Genomic DNA, 22,169 nt, shown 5'->3' on the forward strand with positions numbered 1-22,169 from the left:
CCAGTGCAAAGCCGGAGCGGTCTGCCAGTATCTTAATAAAATTATGCGAGAATGTTCGATTTGATATATCGTGGTCGCATATCACAAAGTGACCAAATCAATCGTTAAGGTTTTTTTTTTTTTTTTTTTTTTTTTTTTTTTTTTTTTTTGTGTACTAAATAACTCAGTAATAGGAGGAATGAAATAAATTAAAAAAATATGAAAATATTTCGAAATTTTCACTTCTCCACTTCATATTGAGAATGATCAGTTCTACTCTATCTTATCTTTCCTGTTTGTTGTAATTCTTTGCAAAATTCTATAAATATTTTGATTAAAAGCATTTATAAATAAATTGGAGGATTTAATTCATATTACTGCATTTTTCTGTATAAAGAAGGTATGATATACATATACATACATATATATCTCATACACAGCCTCATCAACAACACTTCACCATCACTCGTATGTATGTATGTAAGTACTCATATGTGGCATGCCACGCATGTAGGCGTGCGACAATTTAAATGCGAGCAACGATGTTTTCGCACCCAAACAAATCGATTAATCTCGTCGGTGCAGGCGATAAAGGCGAGTTTTGTTGCATTCACCAGTGAACTAATTAGTTCAACGGAAAACGGCAACGTGCCGTGAACAATATGTATTACACGGACATACAGCAATTATTGTAAGCTTTGCTGAAAGCCCTAATGGCCAGCAGCACGCATAAGGGGGAGGGGTGGTGGCAGAGCTGCAGGACAGTCTATGCTTCACCATGGCACTGCCAACGCGTCTTAATGCAATCGATGGCAATTCGCTTTAAATGCGATTATATATAGTCGCGATGTTGTTGTTGTTGCCTACGAGTGAGCATTTAATTGTGCTTAAACACGAACATTTTAATTTGTGCCACAAAGTGTGTTGCAAACGCACTGTTGCGCACGCGCACACACACACATAACGGCGACTTCGTTGCAGCGAAGACGTCAGTAAAAAATAAGAAATAAAAAAATGGCAAATCAAGTGCCACAAATCGCGCAAATGAACATAAAAGTCATTCTCGTTGAATGTTCCAAGTTTGTTTTTAGCAAGTTGCGTGAAAAATCAATGAAATTGGCGCAGCGCAATTAAAATATGTATTCGTATGTATATTCGGATGTGTGTATGTGGAGCAAAAGAGGCCGAGAGATCAATAAAATTGGCATGCGAAATATCAAATGACCAACGTGTTGGTTGCACAAATGTCGACACCACACCACAAATAAAGTTGCAACACCACTTGCGCATGAGTGGCTCACTAGCGAACAAAGCTTCGACAGATCGCGGCTGGCAGTCACCTTAGCAATGACCAAGCGATCGCGTCCACCAAAGACTTGATTAAGTCACCGAGCGACCGAGCAACGGACAAATGGACGAATGTTTGCACCGAATGTGCGAACGCTCATTTGAAGTTAGAGTTTGCGTGTCAGCGGCGCATTCATCAATTGCTTTCGTATTTGCTTGCTGACAATGAATTGCACTAACGCAAATGCATTCACACACACATTCGAACTCACACTTACAAAAGCTTTACACACGCGTGGCATTTTTCCAAGTCATGCGCATGCGCATGCTCATGCGTTTTTGCATCGCATCACATCGCTTTGGACACACGGAAGCTCATTGGCGCAGCGGCAGTTCACAAATTAAAATTCCGTTGGCAGGCAGGGTGCGTAATTAAAAGCGCAAAGAACCAACAAATAATCTGTGAATAAATGCATTCGTTTGTAACTGTACGAAGCTTCTGCTGTATGCACTCGATTTTGACAGGAACCCGTATTACTAGGTTGATGTGGCTGGCGTGTTTTACATTTGAACGCACGCACTGGATTTATTTATGGTTTATGCGCGAGACATGGGCGTCATTTGAAAGCGTTCAGTTGGAAATTAGTGACATTCAAGTTGTCACCGATTGATATTTATGAGTATTGTAGTGGACAGTTTTTCGGTTTAAAGAAGGTTGAACTGAATTTAGATTTATTAATATTAATTTGAGCTTAATAAATGAGTTCAATTTCATTTCAGTTCATTTTCTATAAGTTGTAGTAAGGTTGCAAGTTAGCCAGAAAAGTCGTTTTATCTAGTTTTGAGTCTATATCTGCGATGACCCCTACAATATTAATTAAATCCTTCTTTCCTAAAATTATCATCCATTTGGTCTCTCCACTATCAACTCTAACACCAAAGTAATTTAATTCAAAGTAAATGCCTGACTTGTTGCTCTAACTTTCATTGTACCAAGCAACCTTCTGTCGAAGGAAAACGGCCCAGAACAGCTTAAGATCTATTGATTGCTTTTTACATAATCTTCCACAGTGATATTTCGCAGCAAAGCCAATGGGTTTTGCTTGGTTATCACAGCAAAATAATTAGAATTCTGTTAAAGCATACACCCACTTGATGCCTTCTGTTAGTCCAGTTATCTCTTCTTTAAAGAATTGAATTTTAGTCCTTTGGGTTGCAACAACCTTCAGTGTGTGGCTCCATGGTTTGATGCTTCACAAATAGTTTTCGCCATTGGTACCATCGGTTTCAGTAACCATTCGTGCATTCTTCCTTGCTGGGGGGAAAGAAAACCTTCCGTTGTTCTGCTTTGAAATTTGTAAAGTTGAAACCGAAAAAATTATTTGAGAGTATTTCCTTATTTTATAAATATTTATAAAACCAAGGTTAAAATAGGTGGTTAATTAAATGTTTTCCCCTATTCGAACCCGTAGGGAAGCTTTGTAAATATTTGTAGAATTTATGGTAATGTTGACTCCAAACAAAATTCGATTCAAGTATATGGAACAGGTCAGTTAATTTCCGAAAACCCCAAATACTCTGGCGCGCAATGTCCGCGATGTTTCTTTTACGCTTCCCGGTGGAGAATATTTCTTCATTCATATGAATGACAGATGAATTATAAGTGGGTTGTTGAATCATTTATGTCGGTTAATATCTAAAAAATCCGATTGTATTCTAATTATAGATATAATATATCTAATTATTGGTTATCGAAGATATTGGCAATCATATGAGTATTTCTTTACTTACATTAAAATTCTGTCTATAGTGCCCTCGCTTATTATCACAGTATCTCGTTTAACCCTGTCAAATCAAGGAAATCTAGTAGAGTTCCGGGTTAATGAACATGATACTTTCTCTGGAGGGATAAATGGTCATCATTAGCCTAACTACTTTTCCTTGCAATCGCAGGACACTGAAGGGTCAGGTGTCTCAGCTTCCAGTTCCCAGAATCGACATTGAATGGATAATCACTATAGATATATTTATATCGAACTCTGCCGCCTTTCTTGATTGATCTGTAGAAAAATGGTGGTTTTTGCTTGTTAACGATGCTGGAATATTTGAAATGGCCCTCTCATAAGACATGTTTTTTTTTCTAATATTTCATCCAAAAATTTCATTTCCGTTTGCCATATTGCCAAAATGGACCGAGTTCTGTAACAAGATCGCTTATGATACCATATGTGAGGTAGTTCTGTATCGGATTCCAATTGGTATATATCTAGCGATCTTCAGAGTCATTTGTTAAGGTGCTTTTCATTTCGCAAGTTTTCTCTCCTAGCAAACAGCCACGCTCAATCTCCTCTTGAAGTTTGTTGCGGCGAAGTAATCAAACTCCTTGACTTCTAAGCCATTGGCTGTTCCACAGGAGTTCCATATACATATATGTTCCTCCTGTTTTGGTTTTTATAAAGGATTGCCCTAAAATATATGACAGAGCCCCACAGTTTAAGAGTCCCCTTTAAAGATGGGTAATGGAATTGCAGGATTAGTAATGCTTTGATCCAAATTACTCAAGATGTATTCTTGCAGAATTTCAAATGTGATTTGATAAGTGATGTTGTGCCTTTACCATCGATTTAGGTTGTTTATTGCGGAGCATAATACTCCACCAAGGCAGCAGGTTCTATTAGTTTAAGGTCATTGGCCTGGTTGAAAGCAGCTTCAACGGCCATAAAAACCGATAGAGCGAACTCTTGATCATCTCGATCTTATATTTATATCGCTATAATGATTTTATTACATTAATTCATATTTCGAAGAATTCTTTTGAAGGTCTCTTGTCTAAATGACTATATACTATAAAAAACATTTCCATTTCTACATGATTTTTGACGAAAAATTTTGAATTATATACATATGTATATTTCCAACTGAAGATAAATCTAGTTCTTGGCTACTTTTTTTGTGTTCAATTTGCCAGTTTACTTAAACACCAAGTTTACATAAATTCGCCGCTTTAATTGCATTCTTTAATAGCTAGATATTAGCTAAATACTCATAAAATAATAGTTTAATTAATGAAACGCATGCAAGTCAGCACAATTTTTGGCAATAACTGGCGCCCTTTTGACTCAATGCTGCCTACACATTTAAGCCAAGAATATCTTTAATACCATGTTATTACGGCTAATGACTTGTAAAAGCACATCCTGTTGAAATTTTAAAAATTCAATTCAAGGCACACGCAAGCCAACAGCAAAAATTTTGCGAAAGTGAATGAGTTTTAATAACCTTAATTGAAACCGGGTCTGCGCAAAACATATTTATTTGAAGTGGAATTTTTAGGTATCAAAAATACAAATCTACAAATTCCTTAATTCTGTGGTTATATTATTTTGCGATTTTCAGAAATCCGTTTATCCATGGATTCATAACAGTTATGCGTTTATTATGTGAAGATCTCTTAGAGCATTAGGTATGAAAATGGAAAACAGTCATCGGTGACTAAAATGTTCATGATTGCTTTGATATCTTTAGAGAGTCAGCTGTCTCGATCAACTCCAGTTTACAGTTATTCTAAATTATTTTGTGAACTTCTTCGCTACTCTCTTACGTAAAAGCCTCTTTCACACGCCGTCTAAGAATATCGTTGTTGTTGTTTTGATTGTTGTATAGTCTCAAATTATTCAAAAATTATTTTAAGGACTGCTCCTGAACTGATGGTATTGTGCCGAATAAAAGTCAGTCCGGTTGCCTGTCGTGGGATCAGTGGGTTCATTTCCTTCGGGGCTAGTATTTCCTGTTAGAATTGTATTCGATCGGTAAACTCTCAACTGTCCACTATTTGGTTTCAGAAGAATTCACTTCGACAATTCCTTTTTTTTTTTGGAATAAAACAAACTTTCCAGGCCACCTGATATTCCCGCTCAAATAGGTTTAACAGTGTCGCCTAAATCACTGAAGGCACCTAAAGTATACCCATATCAGCTGAGAGCGAATCACAAGAGAGCTTTATGTGCAAATGTCAACTTAAATTTCAGTATCGTACAGTGAAATGTAAGTCTGCGAATGCCTGCCCCGGATAGTGGGTATCACAGTGACGCTGTGAATGACTATACTCTGACTTATCACAACTCGAGTGGCATAAATACACAGCGAATGCACTTAAGAATGTAGAAGAAGTGCATGTCAACACTTGTCAAAGTAACAAAGAGACAAGCGCAACTGACAACAAATAACGCATAATAACAAAAGCAAACACAGTGATAAATGTCGTATAAGAAGAGCTGCAGAATAAGAACATATCACTAGCACTGTGAGGAACGCGTGCGATCAAACGTCACATTAGCGCTGAGCTGCTGTCGACTCAAAAATCGCGTATGGATGGTCGAACTGACAGTTGCGACGATTGAATGCCTGCGAAGCGAGTGCGCGGATACACACAGCAAGAAAAGTGAAATAAGTTCAATAAGAAGAGTTATTAAAAATGACAAAAAATTGCAGAGCTGCCAAGTGAGCCACTCGCACGTACAGATTTCGTGCCTATTACATCAAGCTGCTACAGAAATATCTTTTTGTTTTGCTTTTAATGCGACTTAATAAACGCACGAAATCATCAACACTGCTGCCGACAAATGATGGCCAAAGGAATTGGCTGCGCGACGAACTCACTGAATGACTGTCCGTCTGCTTCTCTGCAGTTCTCTGCCGATCATCGCGGTATAATCACAGCGCGTAGTGAATGGTAACCGTGGGGAAGTCAAGTCAGCCGGAATTGTGGCATACTCCACGCAGTAGCATTGAGGCGGCAGCAGAGCTATCATCACCATCAACATCAAGTAAAAGCGCCGCACCGTCGCACAACCATCATAATCATCAACAAGCAGCGAGTGCAGCGGCCGCTTCATCAACAGTAGGAGTCACAACAGTCGCCGACGACGCGGCATTCAACGCTTGCGACGGTGGCTCAAGTGGGCTGGATTAAGTGCGTAGGTATTTGGCTGCTGAATGCCACCACCACCAACCACCAGGCACTACTGAAGTAGTCCATTCATGCTTTGTGGCAATAAACGAGTTGTCCAACTGCCTACCGCGCGGATATATACATATACAACATCAGTGCTCTCGATTATGGCTTTCGAAGGCGCGCGCACACCGGTACGCTGGCTCATCAACGCGGCTCAATCGGTCTATCTGTATACACAAGCCGTGCCTCAGTGATGCGAGGTGATGACTTCTGCTTGAAGAGATTAACTTTAACGTGCCATATTATTATCTGCGCGTATGCGCCACAAAATCAACGGACGCGCGCCTCCACTATATGTGTAGTGTGTAGATTGGTTTACTCGCGTGACTATCAGCAAGCCAGAGACAATGTCATGAGGCTTCACATTGAGCACTTACAGTTGGTTGGTGGATAATTTGGCTTAATGTTGTATTCGCGTTGCCGAAAATCACACGCACACACAGGCTCCACAGCCTATAATTGCCACAAAGCTCCGAAGAATATTTGAAATGTATGGCATAAAGTTGAAATGAAGGCTTTTTAACTCAGCTTAAATTTGTGCCTTCTGTGTGCAGGATATCATTTGCGGAAATCTTAAATTCACAGGATTTTGTTATGTTTTTACCCGCTTATTTGTTGTTCGGTTGTTCTAAGCTTATGTTTGTTCTTTCTTATTTTCTTTTTTGTATTTCTTTACTTTATCATTTCAACTTGCAGTCAAGATCTCCTTCTTCCTTCTTGCGTGGCTTTCCGTTCCTCAAATACATACATTTTAAATTAAAAGCATTCATCACAGTGGCGCACAGATAATTTTCGTTTACCGTTCTTTTAATTTCATTAAAATTTATCATCTCACCACTAACTGTAAGTCCATATTTTTTTGTATAACATTTACTTATGTACTCAATTTGCTGATGGTCGATTGCAATGCGTTCAAACAGGTGAAATGTGCTGGCCAAAATGTTAACTGCAATTGTTAGGTGGCATGAAAGTGGAAGTAACGGGCTACTGGTACAGATGTAGTCTTTAATCTGAAGTTGTTTTTATGTTTGTTTTGATGGCAAATCTTCATATTAATATCTCATATTTATGAGTTATTGTATTAATTCAATGTCTTTAAAGTTCAGCTTTCGTAGAATTAAATGGAAACTAATTTCGAACTTTGATTTTCCCGATATTTCTACAGTTTTCACTGGTCGTCATTGCTTCTCATAGGCGCTCATTCCTTATCATATACTCTAACAAGTATTGTTGGCCTCTCTAGAAAAATTGTATATATAGGAAGTCCAGACAGGGTTCTGTATGGTTTATAAACTTGCAATATCAGTTACCCAAATGAAAATGAAAAGAATATGACCAAATATAGCTTTGTGTAGTAGAGTCAAAACTAAATATAGTACCCACCTCAAAATACGGTTAATAAAGACCCTTCCCTTTATATTAGATACAGTGCTGGCCATACATAAGCAACTGGAACGTGATTTTAGAAAAAGTATATATATCTTACGATTAAACTTTGCAGACTGTTGATTGAAAATGAAATTATTTTAATTTAGTTTTTTACTATTATTTAACGTTTATGAAAACAAATATTTTCATTATTTAAAAAAATTACAGGTGCCATTTAGATTTTAGAAACAAAGGTAAACAAGTAAGGAAGGGCTAAGTTCGGGTGTAACCGAACATTTTATACTCTCGCAATTTATTGATGTAATTTTATAAAGACAACACAATTCGACCCATATATTCGGCATAAAGTTCAATAGAATAACGAAAATCATCATAAATAGTATATGGGGACTGAGGTAATTCCTAAACTGATTTCACTCGTTTTCACCACCAAAATACAATGTATCGAAGACTATACGATCACTTAATTTAATATTACTTATAATTAGGTATATAGGATCTGGGGGAAGTTATGACCCGATTTTTACCATTTCAGGTACAGAGAGAAACTGTTATAAGAAAAAAATTCAGAGGGAATGAATTACATTAAAATATCTGAGGGATTTACCTATATTTTCGGTGAAAAATTAACCTTAGGCTCTGAGTTCTTCATGTTTGATATCAGGGGCCTTGAAAAGTCATGGTCCGATTTTGACAATTTTTCCACAAGTGATGTCACAGCTCAAATACAGTATTTGTGTAAAGTTTTATTCCGCTAGCTTCATTGGTTCCTTATGAATACATTATAAAGTGAACGAATCAGATGGAATTCAAAATTGGGTTATATGGGAAGTATTCGTAGTTGTGAACCGATTTCGCCCATATTCCAACCGTGTCATCAGGGTGTCAAGAAAGTGTTATATACCCAATTTCATTGAAATCGGTCGAATAGTTCTTGAGATATGGTTTTTGACCCATAAGTGGGCGACGCCACGCCCATTTTCCATTTTATAAAAAAATCTCAGTGCAGCTTTCTTCTGCCATTTCTTATGTAAAATTTGGTGTTTCTGGCGTTTTTCGTTAGGGAGTTAACCCACTTTTCGTAATTTTCAACCTAACTTTTGTATGGGAGGTGGGCGTGGTTATTATCCGATTTCTTTCATTTTTGGACTGTATAAGGAAATGGCTAAAAGAAACGACTGCAGAAAGTTTGGCATAATATAGCTTTATTGGTTTGCGAGTTATATACAAAAAAAACTTATTTGAGGGTGGGGTCACGCCCACTTTTCCAAAAAAAATACATCCAAATGTGCCCCTCCCTAATGGGATCCTATGTTCCAAATTTCATTTTCATAACTTTATTTATGGCTTAGTTATGACACTGTATAGGTTTTCGGTTTCCTCCATTTTGTGGGCGTGGCAGTGGACCGATTTTGCCCATTTTCGACCACCTCCTCAGGGTGCCAAGGAACATGTGTTCCAAGTTTCATTAAGATATCTTAATTTTTACTCAAGTTATCGCTTGCACGGACAGACGGACAGACGGACGGACAGACATCCGGATTTCAAATCTACTCGTCATCCTGATCAGTTATGTATATATAACCGCTTATCTAACTCTTATATTTCTTGGTGACACAAACAACCGTTATGTGAACAAAACTATGATACTCTGTGCAACAGGTTGCGAGAGTATAAATATATGTTTTCCTAATATTTTGTTGCAATTACATTGGTTTTTCATCACTTCAAGATATTTCCTTGGCATTGAGCCAATTAAGTTGTCAACGATTTTTATTGGAATCGATTTTCAGGCTTCTTGAAGTCTATTAAGAAGTTCATCATCGCAATTTTCAATGTTAGTCCTTTCTATACGCCTGTTAATCGGATTTTACAAGTTCTCAATAGGGTTTGGATCTGGAGCCATTCCATAACATTCACAATATTGGCTTAAAAACAAGATTTGGCATATTTAGACGTGTGTTTTGGGCAGGGACCGTAACTCTTATGACTTTTATCAAAAAAATCAAAAAATAAGAGTTATTTTTGATTTTTATATATTTAGATCAAAACTAAAATTTATTTTAGATTTTTATTTTTTTAGATCAAAAAATAAGAATTATTTTTGATTTTTATATTTTTAAATCAATAATAAAAATCAAAACAAATTTTTTATTTATTTATTTATGCCGTATGTATTACAATATGCTGCATCATTCCAATTTTTATATATGAATATATGCGATTTATCCATTATCAAACGTCCAATAAACTCTTACGTAGATATATTCACGGTGGCAATGCTTTAATTAAAACAGTATTCAGAAGAAGAAAATTTAGGCGTAGTGATAAAGAAGAAACTGACAATTAAAATTTAGAAAATTATGAAAATATCATAGATAATGTATCAGCTATAAAACGTGAATAGAGCGAAATAAAAAAAATCTAAAATTCTTAGCTTACGTAAAACTTAAAAAGTAATGGTTACTACTGCGAGAGGCTTATAAGTTTTGGCTGCCATTCAAGTCAGTGTTAAGAGGTTTTTTCAGAAACATATTATGTCACAAATTTTGAATTGATTTTTATTATTGATTTAAAAATATTAAATTACATTAAATTTTTGATCTAAAAAAATAAAAATCAAAAATAACTTTAATTTTGATCTAAATATATAAAAATCAAAATTTAAAAATCATACCATATTTCGCATATAGTTCACCTAAAAATCATGATGGTGTAATCAAAACTTTACTATGATGTTCCTTTATGTATGATTTTTTTTATTAGAAATTGAAGAACTCTTATTTCCGGTCCCTGGTTTTGGGTCATTTTCCTATTCGAAGATTCAACACATTTGCAGTCGTACTGATTGATAATTCCATAAATTTAATAAAAGAAGACCAAATCCGTTACAAGAAAAGCACTTCCATACCATTTTAGGTCCTTGCGGTGGCAAGTCCTTGGAGATTCATCTAAAATCAATCGTATAAGAAAAATTAGTTTTATAATTATATAATCCTGGGACTGATCGAAGTTTTTTTTTTAATTAACAAAATGACGGCATCAAGAATTTTTTTTCAAGATTTTCGGAAAAAAATTAACAGTTAAGTGATCTTAAAAATCGAAATTTTTGAAAAAAAAAAGCTTCGATCATGGCCAGGATAATTATGTATTCTAAAAGCTGTATAAATTTCATTAAAACCTACTCATCGATTTTCGAGTTACATTGTCACCAGTGCATAGTTTTGAGAAAAAAAAAAGATTTAAAGTTTCATACTAGCGTTGAAGTGCCCGAGCTCTCGATAACTCGAAAAGTAATTATCGGATCAACTTCAAGTTTTCAGGGAATATTTTTAAAATATCACACTTAAAGAAAATACAAAAAAATGATTTTTTTGAAAATCTTTCTATCCTATTAATGATGGAACACAATATTATGTGAATTCGATTTTCATACTCGGCTTGAGCAATTGTTTAAAATAGTCCACCAAAGACCCGAAGTCCCGAAGATGTTGTGGCAGCCAGAATACGACCTGTACGTCAGTATAACATCGGTTTAGTCAAGGCCCAGGTTTTTTTAATTATATGTACAATTAAAGCATTTTTTCTTACAGTTATTTTAAATGAAAGAGAGAAAATTTTAAAAATATATTTACTTTAATTTTTAATAGCAAATTTTACAGCTAGCTCTCTAAGGTATTCTATACCTTCAAATACCCTATTATTCTTTGAATATATTTATGCCAAAATCCGCTAGTCATCTACATATCAGTATGATCTCCTTAGTAACACAATTTTTGGTTTCTACATACATAATAATTTTACTTTTACCTTGAGCATCATGGTATTTCCTATGCAATTTTCACTACCTAGTTTGAACCAGTTAAATTTCAATTTTTTAATAACATATCTTCAGCACAACTTGTTCAACATTTATTACGCTACTTTTAAGTTTAAATAAGTTTTATGTATGCCCTGCTGCAGCTAGCACTAGGAGGCTCTCAGTGTCAATATACATATGTACTATGTTATATGCCTCTACGTGGAATACTCTATCTACATATATATTTGCATAGTATAGATAGTGTGTGTATGCATATTAATTTTAATCGCAACAGATCAAATTAACCTTGCTGAGCCGCGTTGTAGTTTTCTCAAGCGCATATATGCATGACATACCAGCCGCAATGTACTCGATTGGGTATATGAGTGCGCATGCATGCGAGTGTTTTCAATAAGCTCATGCAAAACACCGTCAAAATCGATATACATTTAATCTCCTTGATCTGATCTTTAGTTTTTACGACTATTATAATCCTTAAACATTATTAATATACCAACCTGTAGACTAGTATTTATATATATGCATATATACATATCTGTATAGTATGCACTACAAGTGGCAAGGCATAAAATTTTTCGTGCGAATATTGCACAGTAAATATGAAAAGCAATTCTGAAGCTTACGCATCACAACCGCGCCACCACCACCACCAAAAGTCAATGGACTGTGAAGCTAAATGTAAAAAACAACAAAAACAAAAGAAAAGCTGGAGCAAGAGACGGCATGCCAGCGTGCGACCAGTGCAACAATTATCCATTCTTAACCAACAGCCAAGAGCCACTAGCCAACAGCCAGTCATCAGCATATGAACATGATAGTTTTGTGTTGCTTTTATTGTATGTTGCTATTGTTGTTTTTGTTGCCATTGCTCTGATTCTCATTGTTTTATGTCGACTACAGCAGGCGCTTATTGTTTTTGGTGTTATTGTTGTTGTTGTTGTACGTAGGTTTGTCGTAAAACGCCTGTTGTCTTGCACACATCGCCGCTCGCCTCTGCGAAATGTGGTTTTCAACACGTAACATGCGCGATTTTTACGAGCAGCACTTACGCTCAAGTTCACCACAAATGCTCACCCATTCACTGTTATTGCTAGGCATTTCAGCTAAGTTTGTTGTTATTATTGCATTGCATATTTTTTAATGTAAAAATTTTGTATCATAATAAAAAATATTGTGTGGTTCATGTTCTCATTTATAAAAACAAGCTTGGCGTGGTGTTTCTACCGATGTTTCTGGCGATTCTAATCAATTGAGGCGCCAAATAAAGAATATAAACAGTTATTAAAATTTGAGAAATATATTGCGTTATGTGCTATAAAAAGTTTATGGTTAGTGGTGGTTATTATGGAAACAGAAAATGTTTAGTATGCTGTTGAAGATAACAATACGATTTTAGTGTTTAAATGTCAGCTTTAATGTGGATACGAATATTATGATATCACTAATTTGAATTTTGTGGATAAAATAGTTGATAAACCATTGGTTTATCAGGTTTAAACTAACATACTAGTAGATAACGGCAAGGAAATGGTCTTGCAAAAGTGTCTAATGGCGTCAAACCGCACGTCCGAGGCGGCCAACAGACTGGGTTATTTCGTGAAATAACACGTTCACCAAACTTGGTGTTCAATAAATCGATTGTGACATCCGCTGTGTGGCTTGTGGCGCCGTCCTGTTGGAGCATATTTTCCAAGTCCAATTCGGGCCAAAAATATTCGGTTATGATTCACAGTAACGTGCCCGTCTTGATCATCATGGAAGAAGTACGGCCCAATGACGTCGCCGGCCCATAAACTTCAACAAGCTGTAATTTTTTCGGGAAGAAATTGGGGGTCATGGAGTACGTGTGGATTGCTGCCTGACCAGATTGTTCTTATTGACGAAGCAATTCAGCCAGAAATTAGCCTCATCGGAGCATTTTCATGTTGTTGCTCAGCCCAATTCATGAACATACGACAATTCTGGTTGTAAAGCGACTTCAGCTCTTGCATCAGTTTGATTTTCTAAGGATATAGGCCAAGATCGTTTCGCTTAATTCGCCACAACGTCGTCACAAAGATGACCAACGCTTGAGAACGACGTGTGAAGACACAGACGCTCTATTTTTGATCTGACAGAACGATTATGACGTCCATAAATTTTACGTTGCGCTCTTAAAGTTAAGGCCACTGACTCCGAATTTCGGTAGTAAATTTTAATAACTTCGACGTTGTTGAATTGTATTTCTTTCCATGATGAAATGGCAAACATTACTGAAGAGAAATGTCAAAAGAACGGGAAAAATATGGCGTCGTTTTATGTCCCTATCTTCTATGATGATGTCCCTATCTTTTTTTTAGCGTCCCTTTTGAAAAACCCTTTATAAGGATTAAACAAACATTTCAAAAGTTATAAGTTTTTACAGACTTTCACGAAAGTTGAGATTCTAGAAATAAATATAGCCAATGTTAATGGGGTGTACTGTAATGTACTTTTCCAATGGTGAAAGAATTTTTGAAATCGGCGCAGTAGATTTTGAGTTTATTCATTACAAACATACATAAAAATCTTTCCTCATTATAAAAGTAGTATAGATAACAAAAACTTTCCAATCTTAAAGTTTACACTTTAAACATTTTTGTTCAAACTAAGTGTCTAGTGTCGTTTATCCTAAACAATTATGAAATGTTGTATTGGCTATGCTCTATAACTACATTCGAATCTATAACATTTTCCCATCTCCCAAAAATATTTCGCCAGCTTAGCGGCCAATATTGAATCAATCCAATTATTGATACCCTATTTTGACGTGAACCTTATTCCAGTAAGGGCTTTCTGTATCGAACGGAACAAATAGTAGTCAGAAGGTGCAATATCTGGCCATATAGTATAGGCCAAACATTCCAGCCGCTGGCTTCCAAATAGTTTTTAAACGGTCGTCTGATCACATCAAGTGCAAATTATTACCTTGGCATTATGGATATTCGGATATTAAGCCGTTGTAATTTTTTGCGTTTCGAATTGTGATAGTTGATAAATTTTTCATCCGATCTCATCCAATGCAAAAATGACTTCGTTTATCAACGCCTTATGGATTCAATTCATATCACACCGAAATTCTTTGCTTAAGAATGTATCCGGCTGCTTTTAAACGTTTTGAAATGGTTGTTTGTGTAACTTCCAAAGAGCTTTTCTTGCATTTGGCAACAATTTTCATCGAGAAATGCTTCCAGTTCCTCAGTTTCAATTTTTTTTTGTGCGCCCAAGACGTTCTTGGTATTGCAAGGCAAAAAAAAATTGTTCGGCTTCCACCAAAATACGATAAATTTCGCCTGAAGTTTTCCTCTTATTAAAGTATTGAAAAGCACTTTCTAAACCACAAAGTACGACATACATATGTACAACTAGTGAGTTTGATTTACGTGAGTACCTGCCTACGGAAACCTAACCTCACGGTGCTCAAAAACACATCGGATCAATACAATGCGTTGATCAGCGCCCTGAGTTTGCTATGCACCTTCAGTACCAATTGGCATGTGGTACGGACAGACTTCTGCCACCTTGGTAAGGCCGAGGCCCATCCAAAACCGCTGCCGTGGTTTGGGTCCGGCACCCGGTTTATCATGTAACTCCACACCGAGAAACCAAAGGCCTGCATTTAGGTTTTGAAACCACAGCCACCACGTAACTCCCCGAATGGCCAACCCATTGAGCAGGTTAGAAGCGAAGCTCCCTGGGCTCCTGCACCCCGTAGTACTAGGTTAAAGTCTCTGGTAAGACCTTGTAGTCGAAGATACTACCAGTTGAGCCTTTCCATACTGCTCTGTACTGGTGGACAATTGTGGCTTGAACACAATTGCCCTTCTTGATAGTAATAGCCAGTTCCTTAGAATTGCCATATCAAAAAGGTAATATAATTCTAGTTCAAACCAAGAAATATATTAAAGTACGCATAGACGAGAGACTTTGTTTGTTTGCGCCTCTTATACTAAATATGAGTATCGGTTTAAACTTTATACACCCTATATCGGTCAAAATGAGAAAGATATTAATAAAATTGGGCCAAAAAATAATTTAACAGCTAGTCATTCGATATATAAATTGTATGAAATAGGTCCATACATTTGCGAAACCATAATATAACATACACCCAGCGAACTGACACTATAGTCATATTTGAAAGCCAAGGTCTACCTTAAAACCTCGGATATTTTAATAGTTCGTATCGATGAGGCAGAAAGATAAAAATTAAACAACCATAATCTGATTCGAAGCCAAAAATCCATGACAAAGGTCCACACACCATTTTAGCACTACTAAAATAAAATTAGTTGGATATTAAAAATATTGTAACGAATGTTAAATAAATTTTCTAATGAAAATTGTGCAGACTATGACATATTTCAAATCTTTTTCTTCTTCATTATTGACTATGCCTTTCGTTACTACTTTGATTTGCTGATTATTCACTTTCAATAATGAACTACCTCTGTACTACCGCCATATTTGTGTACAACATTCATGCTTCATGCTGAGGATTGCATTAGACTCAACACTTCGCCACAAATCATTATTTATACGACCAGAACTAACACATAAAAATTTCATAATTTTTAACAAATGAAGAATTTATTACAAAATCTCCTTCTTATCTCGAAATTAGTATAACCATTAGTTGCAGATACACATCACCAGGAGAAACATTAATAAAAGACAATAAAATATCCAAATATCCTACAAAACCAGCAGCTACTACGGTGGCATTTCGAGGCGTTGTCAACGCGCAGCTTCCTCATTAAACCAAAGAGGACCCACCGCATTGAGTTGACACTTTCTCCACTGGCAAGTCAGCACATTAACGTTGAATAATCCTTTCGGGTCTAACTTGTGCCGCATATCCTTTGGGGTTATTAGTTGTATTTATGGCATATTTTCATTTTATTAGCTTGTGAGTTAGCGCTCAATTCTTACATTTTTCTGCTTTCCTCTCAACTTTCTACCGTTTCTAATTATTTTATGTGCGCATAAAAATCCTGTCCTAGCTCGCTTGATAAGCATAAAGATAAAGGATAAAGATTTGTAATGGTATGCACAGTGGCCGCTGTGTGGTTACTAAATATTGGCTTTAAGGGCTAATTGCAGCGGCTAGTTTTTATCCACATATCCTTTTCGGCATTTTTGCCTTCAAGTACTTCAATTTTTATTATACTTTTTTCTTACTTTCATTTCTTTACTAATTTTGTTCGGCGTTTTCTGCGTTTAATGAGCAGTTATTGCCGTTTGACCCATATTTCAAGCAACTCGCTTTTGTTGTTGTTGTTTCTTTTTCTCGTATTTGCTGTTGTTGTTGCGTTTAAACAACTTAGGAAAATGGGTTACGCTTGTAACGTGTTTCATGTATTTTCGGGCAGTAAGCCAAATCTCTCTCTCCAACCGCTTACCACTTAAGCTTCGTAATCTTCCCGCTGATGAGTACTAATTGATTGTTATTAATGTGCGTGTTTGTACTTTGTGTTGAGTGAAGGGCAGTCAGCTGTAGTTTCGGCTTTTTTTTTTTTCAATACTTTGCAACGGTTATTAACTCCAACGGGCACACGCACGCGCTGTCGGCAGCTTTCTTTCGGGGCGGTCGCCGTACTCTTTTTGCCTTCTTTTTGAAGGTGGTTTATGTGGAACACATTGATTGGTTGACTGATTACTGTTGTTGCTCATCAGCGGCTAATCATAAGCCCTGAGGCGGCAAGCCGCTGCTGGCGGTACATGACGATAATCTGTTCCGAATTTTTTTGTTGTTTTTGTGTGGAGAACAGTGGGTGTTTTACGATAAAATTACTTTCGATTTCTCGCAAGATTGGATAGAAATGTTTAAAAATGAGGGTTTGATAACGTTCTAGAATTAAGGTATAAATAAAGATTTAAGGAACAAAATCTGGTTTCTTCGTGACTCTCTCTGCGATGTATGAATCTCACTCAAGTCTTCTTTAGTCTTAAACAACTCGATGATGGATTTCTCCATACTTCTTTAGTGATATTGAAAGGGCTTCCCGTGACTCTTGGAGCTTTAGAACTGATATTTTCTTGTAATGGTTCTTCCGATGTTGCTGTTTCTGATACGAAATACGAACAAATAATCTTTAATTAGAAGAATACAAATTTTATGTGTTCTTCGTTGATGTCTGTTTACAGCAGACTTTCGACAAATCTCGATAATATTACAGTAATTTGGACTTACCTTAAACTCTCTATAAAGTTCGATAAAAAAAATCAGTTTCTATATTTCCTTGTCAAAATTTATTTCTTCTCGTTGAAACTCCGCATTTTTTTCGACGAATATGCCTCGGCTGCTTTCATGCTTCGAGGTGGATACCAACCAGATTGGTTCTGGACTTGAGATCGGCTCGATATCGGTATGTATTTCAAGTATGAAATGCTTTATCAGAGAAACTGTCGACTATTATGGGATCCACTTAATCTGGTATTGAGTATAAAATAAAAGTTTGATTAATCTTTCTCAAAAACAATACACTGTAGTCACACTCTAGAGTTTGTATATCCATCCCAAAGTTTGTAACTTATCATATTAGCTTACAACCGAATAAGCGATGAGCAACATCGGCTTATAATCGTCCACAAGAACACTTTGTTGTTAAAAGTGAAATTTTGAGACTTTTTGTCCGAATGATGCCTATCGAAAACGAGAATTTTCGCCATAATAAAACAAATATTTACATTAATTTTTAACTCATGAAATATTTTCGCCAAAATTTTTATGTTTTCATTTAATTTTTAAGCGCTTACAAGACCACCCAAGTAGCAAGTAGTAGGCCGCGTTGAGTGGTACGAGTAATTACCGCTTATGAAGTGCCGTATTGCCTTTTATGGACACGTCAAAACAATTTGTTAAACAAGTGAATTTCATCAATGCAACACGAAGCAGTTGAAAGGGTCATAATGCTTAATTTTTATAAACACAGAAAATTTCATTTACGCTTTATGGAATTCGTCAAGTAATTTCCATGCTACTATACTGTGGGTACTTTCATAGTTTTGCAATGGTGTATGTAAGGGTGTTTGTTTTGGGGTTTTTGGTTTGGTGTAAATTTTTGAAAGAATGATATGAGCTTATGTTGTAAGCGTTGGGAAAATTTTAGTGGAGTCTAGAAGATAATTATTTCGATTCATGAGTATTATAAGAAATCTTATGAACACAATTTTACAGTGAGAGTTGAGTTAACACAAATATCTAACTTCTTTTGGAAGCTCAATGTCCACCGGGGCGATTTTAGTACCAATGTCTTCAATTAAGTTTAAAAAACATTTTGAGAAAATACAAAAATCTATGTTTTCTGGACATTTTAACAGCAAAAAGAAAATGTAAGTCTTCTAATGAAACATATCACTTTTTTCTAAAATATTTCTTCAAAGAACAGCAAAAGGATTCGACATATTGTCGTTGGAAGTGTAACCTCCAAAGGGAAGTCACTATTCGGAATCTTCGTTAAAAGCGAACTTGTGTCTGAAATTTGAGGCCATAACCCACCTCTAGTGATGAATAGGAGATGTATTCAAAAAGTAACGGGAATTTTCGTTTTTTGAAACAAATATTGTCTCACTTAAAATAGTTTCCATTCGATATTATGCAATTATGCCAGCGATTCTTCTAATCGTTGAAACATTTCTCAAACTCTATTGTTGGGATAGCCTTTGGCTCTTTAAGCGACTTCTCGTGTGCTTGTAAAACGACGGATCTTTAAGGTTGTCTTTATTTTTGTAGAGAGAAAAAAGTCTCACTTAGTCATGTCTAGCAAATATGGAGGCTGGGACATCGCAACACTATTTTTTGTCAATTAGGAAAGAATTCACGAACAAGCAACGAAGTGTAAGTTTTTTTCAAATGATAATCGCCAAGCTCAAAAAAAATCTATATCGTACTTCAGGGGCATGTATTACAACAAAATAAACAATAAATGGAAATAATTTAGTTCAAGTTATCTTTTCCCGAAAATTCCCGTTATCCTGTTATTTTTCTTAACCTCGTATTACTTCAAGAGTGGTAAAATACTTCCTACTTACCTATATTGTTAAGTTTCTATCGAAAGTACTTGATAACCGTTGGAAACTCCTTGCTTTAATCCTTTTAAAATTATTTCAAATGAAAACATAATTGTTGATCGCTTGAAGAAGACCTCAATTTGTGAAAAATTACTATATCTATTATCCAAAAACGGATAATCGTATCATCGTATGTCTTAAAAGTAGTGCGAGCTATGTATATCCTCCATAATAATGTGTTTCCATCTTAACCTTTCTAAATTGGATTAGAATCCTACCGATACATTTACAATATATTTGGGTTTCTGGTAATCTGGACATAGATTCATTTATCTTACGATAGAACTCAAGTCCTATTAAAAAAAGAAGATCAGTTTCGCAAGATCTTCTGAAATATTTTCTATTCCCTTTAGCTTTCACCTCACAATAATAAATTCAGATATCTGTCAGCCGATACGTTTTTATAAGTTTTATCTTCTTCTAATCGGATTCTGGGTCCTATGCGACTTTTTTGTGCTTTATATTCTGCCGAAAAATAGAGCTCAGGTTCCAACTGAACACCCTGTAAAATAATCGAAAATATTTACTTAATAAACTGTTTCTTCATAATTCTTTTCGCTTCCTTTTCCAATAGTCCAACTCCAGCAGCAGATAAGAAGAAACAGCCGCATACAGTATTTACAAAGCGCTTGCAAAATTTTAATTTTATTACAACTCGCATGAGTGACATTCTGCGCATGCTCCCCAGAGACTCGCCATTGTAATTAACTACCGAAAAACGCTTACCATGCTATGGGCATGTGCGAATTTTCAACTATTTTACAAATCCACATTGTAATGCGCATTACAAATATTTGCGTCCAACAGTCGAACAAAACAAGAAAATACAAAAATGCTTAAGCATAAGGACTTTACCGGCAACAAAGCAAGCGCTGCAGCGCAAAAGTCGGCGACTCCCTAAGTGGCAGTGATTTCAATTAAAAATTGACAAATTTTTATGGCATTACTCGTCAACGCGGGCTAGCAAGTGTAGAGAGTGACTTTGGCTGCTTTTGCGCCTGCGCAGGCGTTCATGCTTTTATGCGTTGATGCTGCATGCACCCATGTTTCAAGTCGCTTTTACATGCCAGCGCCAATTTAGCAAAATCATTAAAACATTTTATGTACAAAAAGAGAAACAACAATAACAACAACAGCAGGCGTCCAACTGTGCAGTGAATAAGCCAACGCAACGTTGCGTTGAAGACGGTCCGTAAGCTCATCAACTGCGGTTTTAGCCCACGCACAAACATACTGTATACACTGGGCAGTCTTCAATCAAAATATTTATGCTGGCGTTGAAATGCCAAAAAAATATGCGAGTTAAGCATAATGCGCTGACAGTTTAACAAGCAAAAAGTCCAACGGCGGCGGGTAGCAATTCTTACCAAGCTTTGTTGTTGTCTTTATTAATCTTGACTTGAAATATCGATTTGTCAGTGAAAAGAAAAAGATTTTGCAGAAAGTTAAAAAAATAATTTACTTTTGTGCAGTTTTAAATGATCGGGCTCACTTAACTACCGTTAAGCTTGCAATATACGCGCATTTGTTTGGAGTTAGTAAATCATTTGATCTTAATTGATCCACTTTGTCTTAGAAATGCCTACAAATTAAATTGCAATCTGTCAATTAAGCTGTGACATATTTGACAACCATGCTCGTATTAAGTTATTGAGCTCATAATTGGTGTTATTTGTGACTTTACCCGTGTTTCGTTTTCATGTGCGATAATCCGCAAAAAAAAAATAAAAATAAATATATCAACAATTCAATGCACAAGGTGATCTTCAGTAGCAAAAATGATGTTTTAAACTTAGCTCTCAATTATTTAATTATGCTGTCATCGCAGAATCTTCTTCAATTTTGGCTCTATTCTATGTATAACAACGTTTGCTGCTAAATATATTGTTTTGATTTTGTTCATTTAGTATTGACTTAACTATTACCTATTTTCAAAGGATGTGTTCCTACGGAGATTTGAGACCTTCCTAAGTTAACCTACTACAGACAGGAATGTAAAAAAAAAATAGATAATAAATTTCAAAAATTATCAAATTTTTTAATTTTTTTTTCAAGATTTTCGGAAAAAATCTAACTGTTAATGGTTGATTGGTCTTTTGGGAAAAACACGTTTTAAAATTTCACCCGAGCGTTTTGGAGTGCCCGAGCGCTCTTTGTTATTTGTCGAATAACTCGGAAAGTAATTAAAAAGTAAATAAAATTTTCAGAGATTATTTTTAAGATATTACACTTAAAGAAAATGCAAAAAAAAAATTGATTTTTTGAAAATCCTAACTACTCCTAACCTCTTAACAATTATTTATTTTCAAAGAATGGGCTCCTACGGATCAACTCTCAAACCTTTCTAAGTTAAGCTAAAACTAAATGGAAATACTGTAAGAAGACTTTTCTTTCTTTACAGATAAAGAAATAAGTATTTTATAAATGAATATTTTTGGTCCAGCGGCAATAACGTTCGCTTGTGGTTAGGTTGGTCTGGCAGGCCTGCAAGCCACGCATAGACCAGTTATGGTCCTTTGCGATGCCAGAATGGAGTGGCCTCACACGTTTCCCGAGTAGTAGTCGTCGTTTAGGATGCCTGCGCCT

This window comes from Zeugodacus cucurbitae, chromosome 5 (assembly GCF_028554725.1).
Source record: "Zeugodacus cucurbitae isolate PBARC_wt_2022May chromosome 5, idZeuCucr1.2, whole genome shotgun sequence".
NCBI classification, from domain to species: domain Eukaryota; kingdom Metazoa; phylum Arthropoda; class Insecta; order Diptera; family Tephritidae; genus Zeugodacus; species Zeugodacus cucurbitae.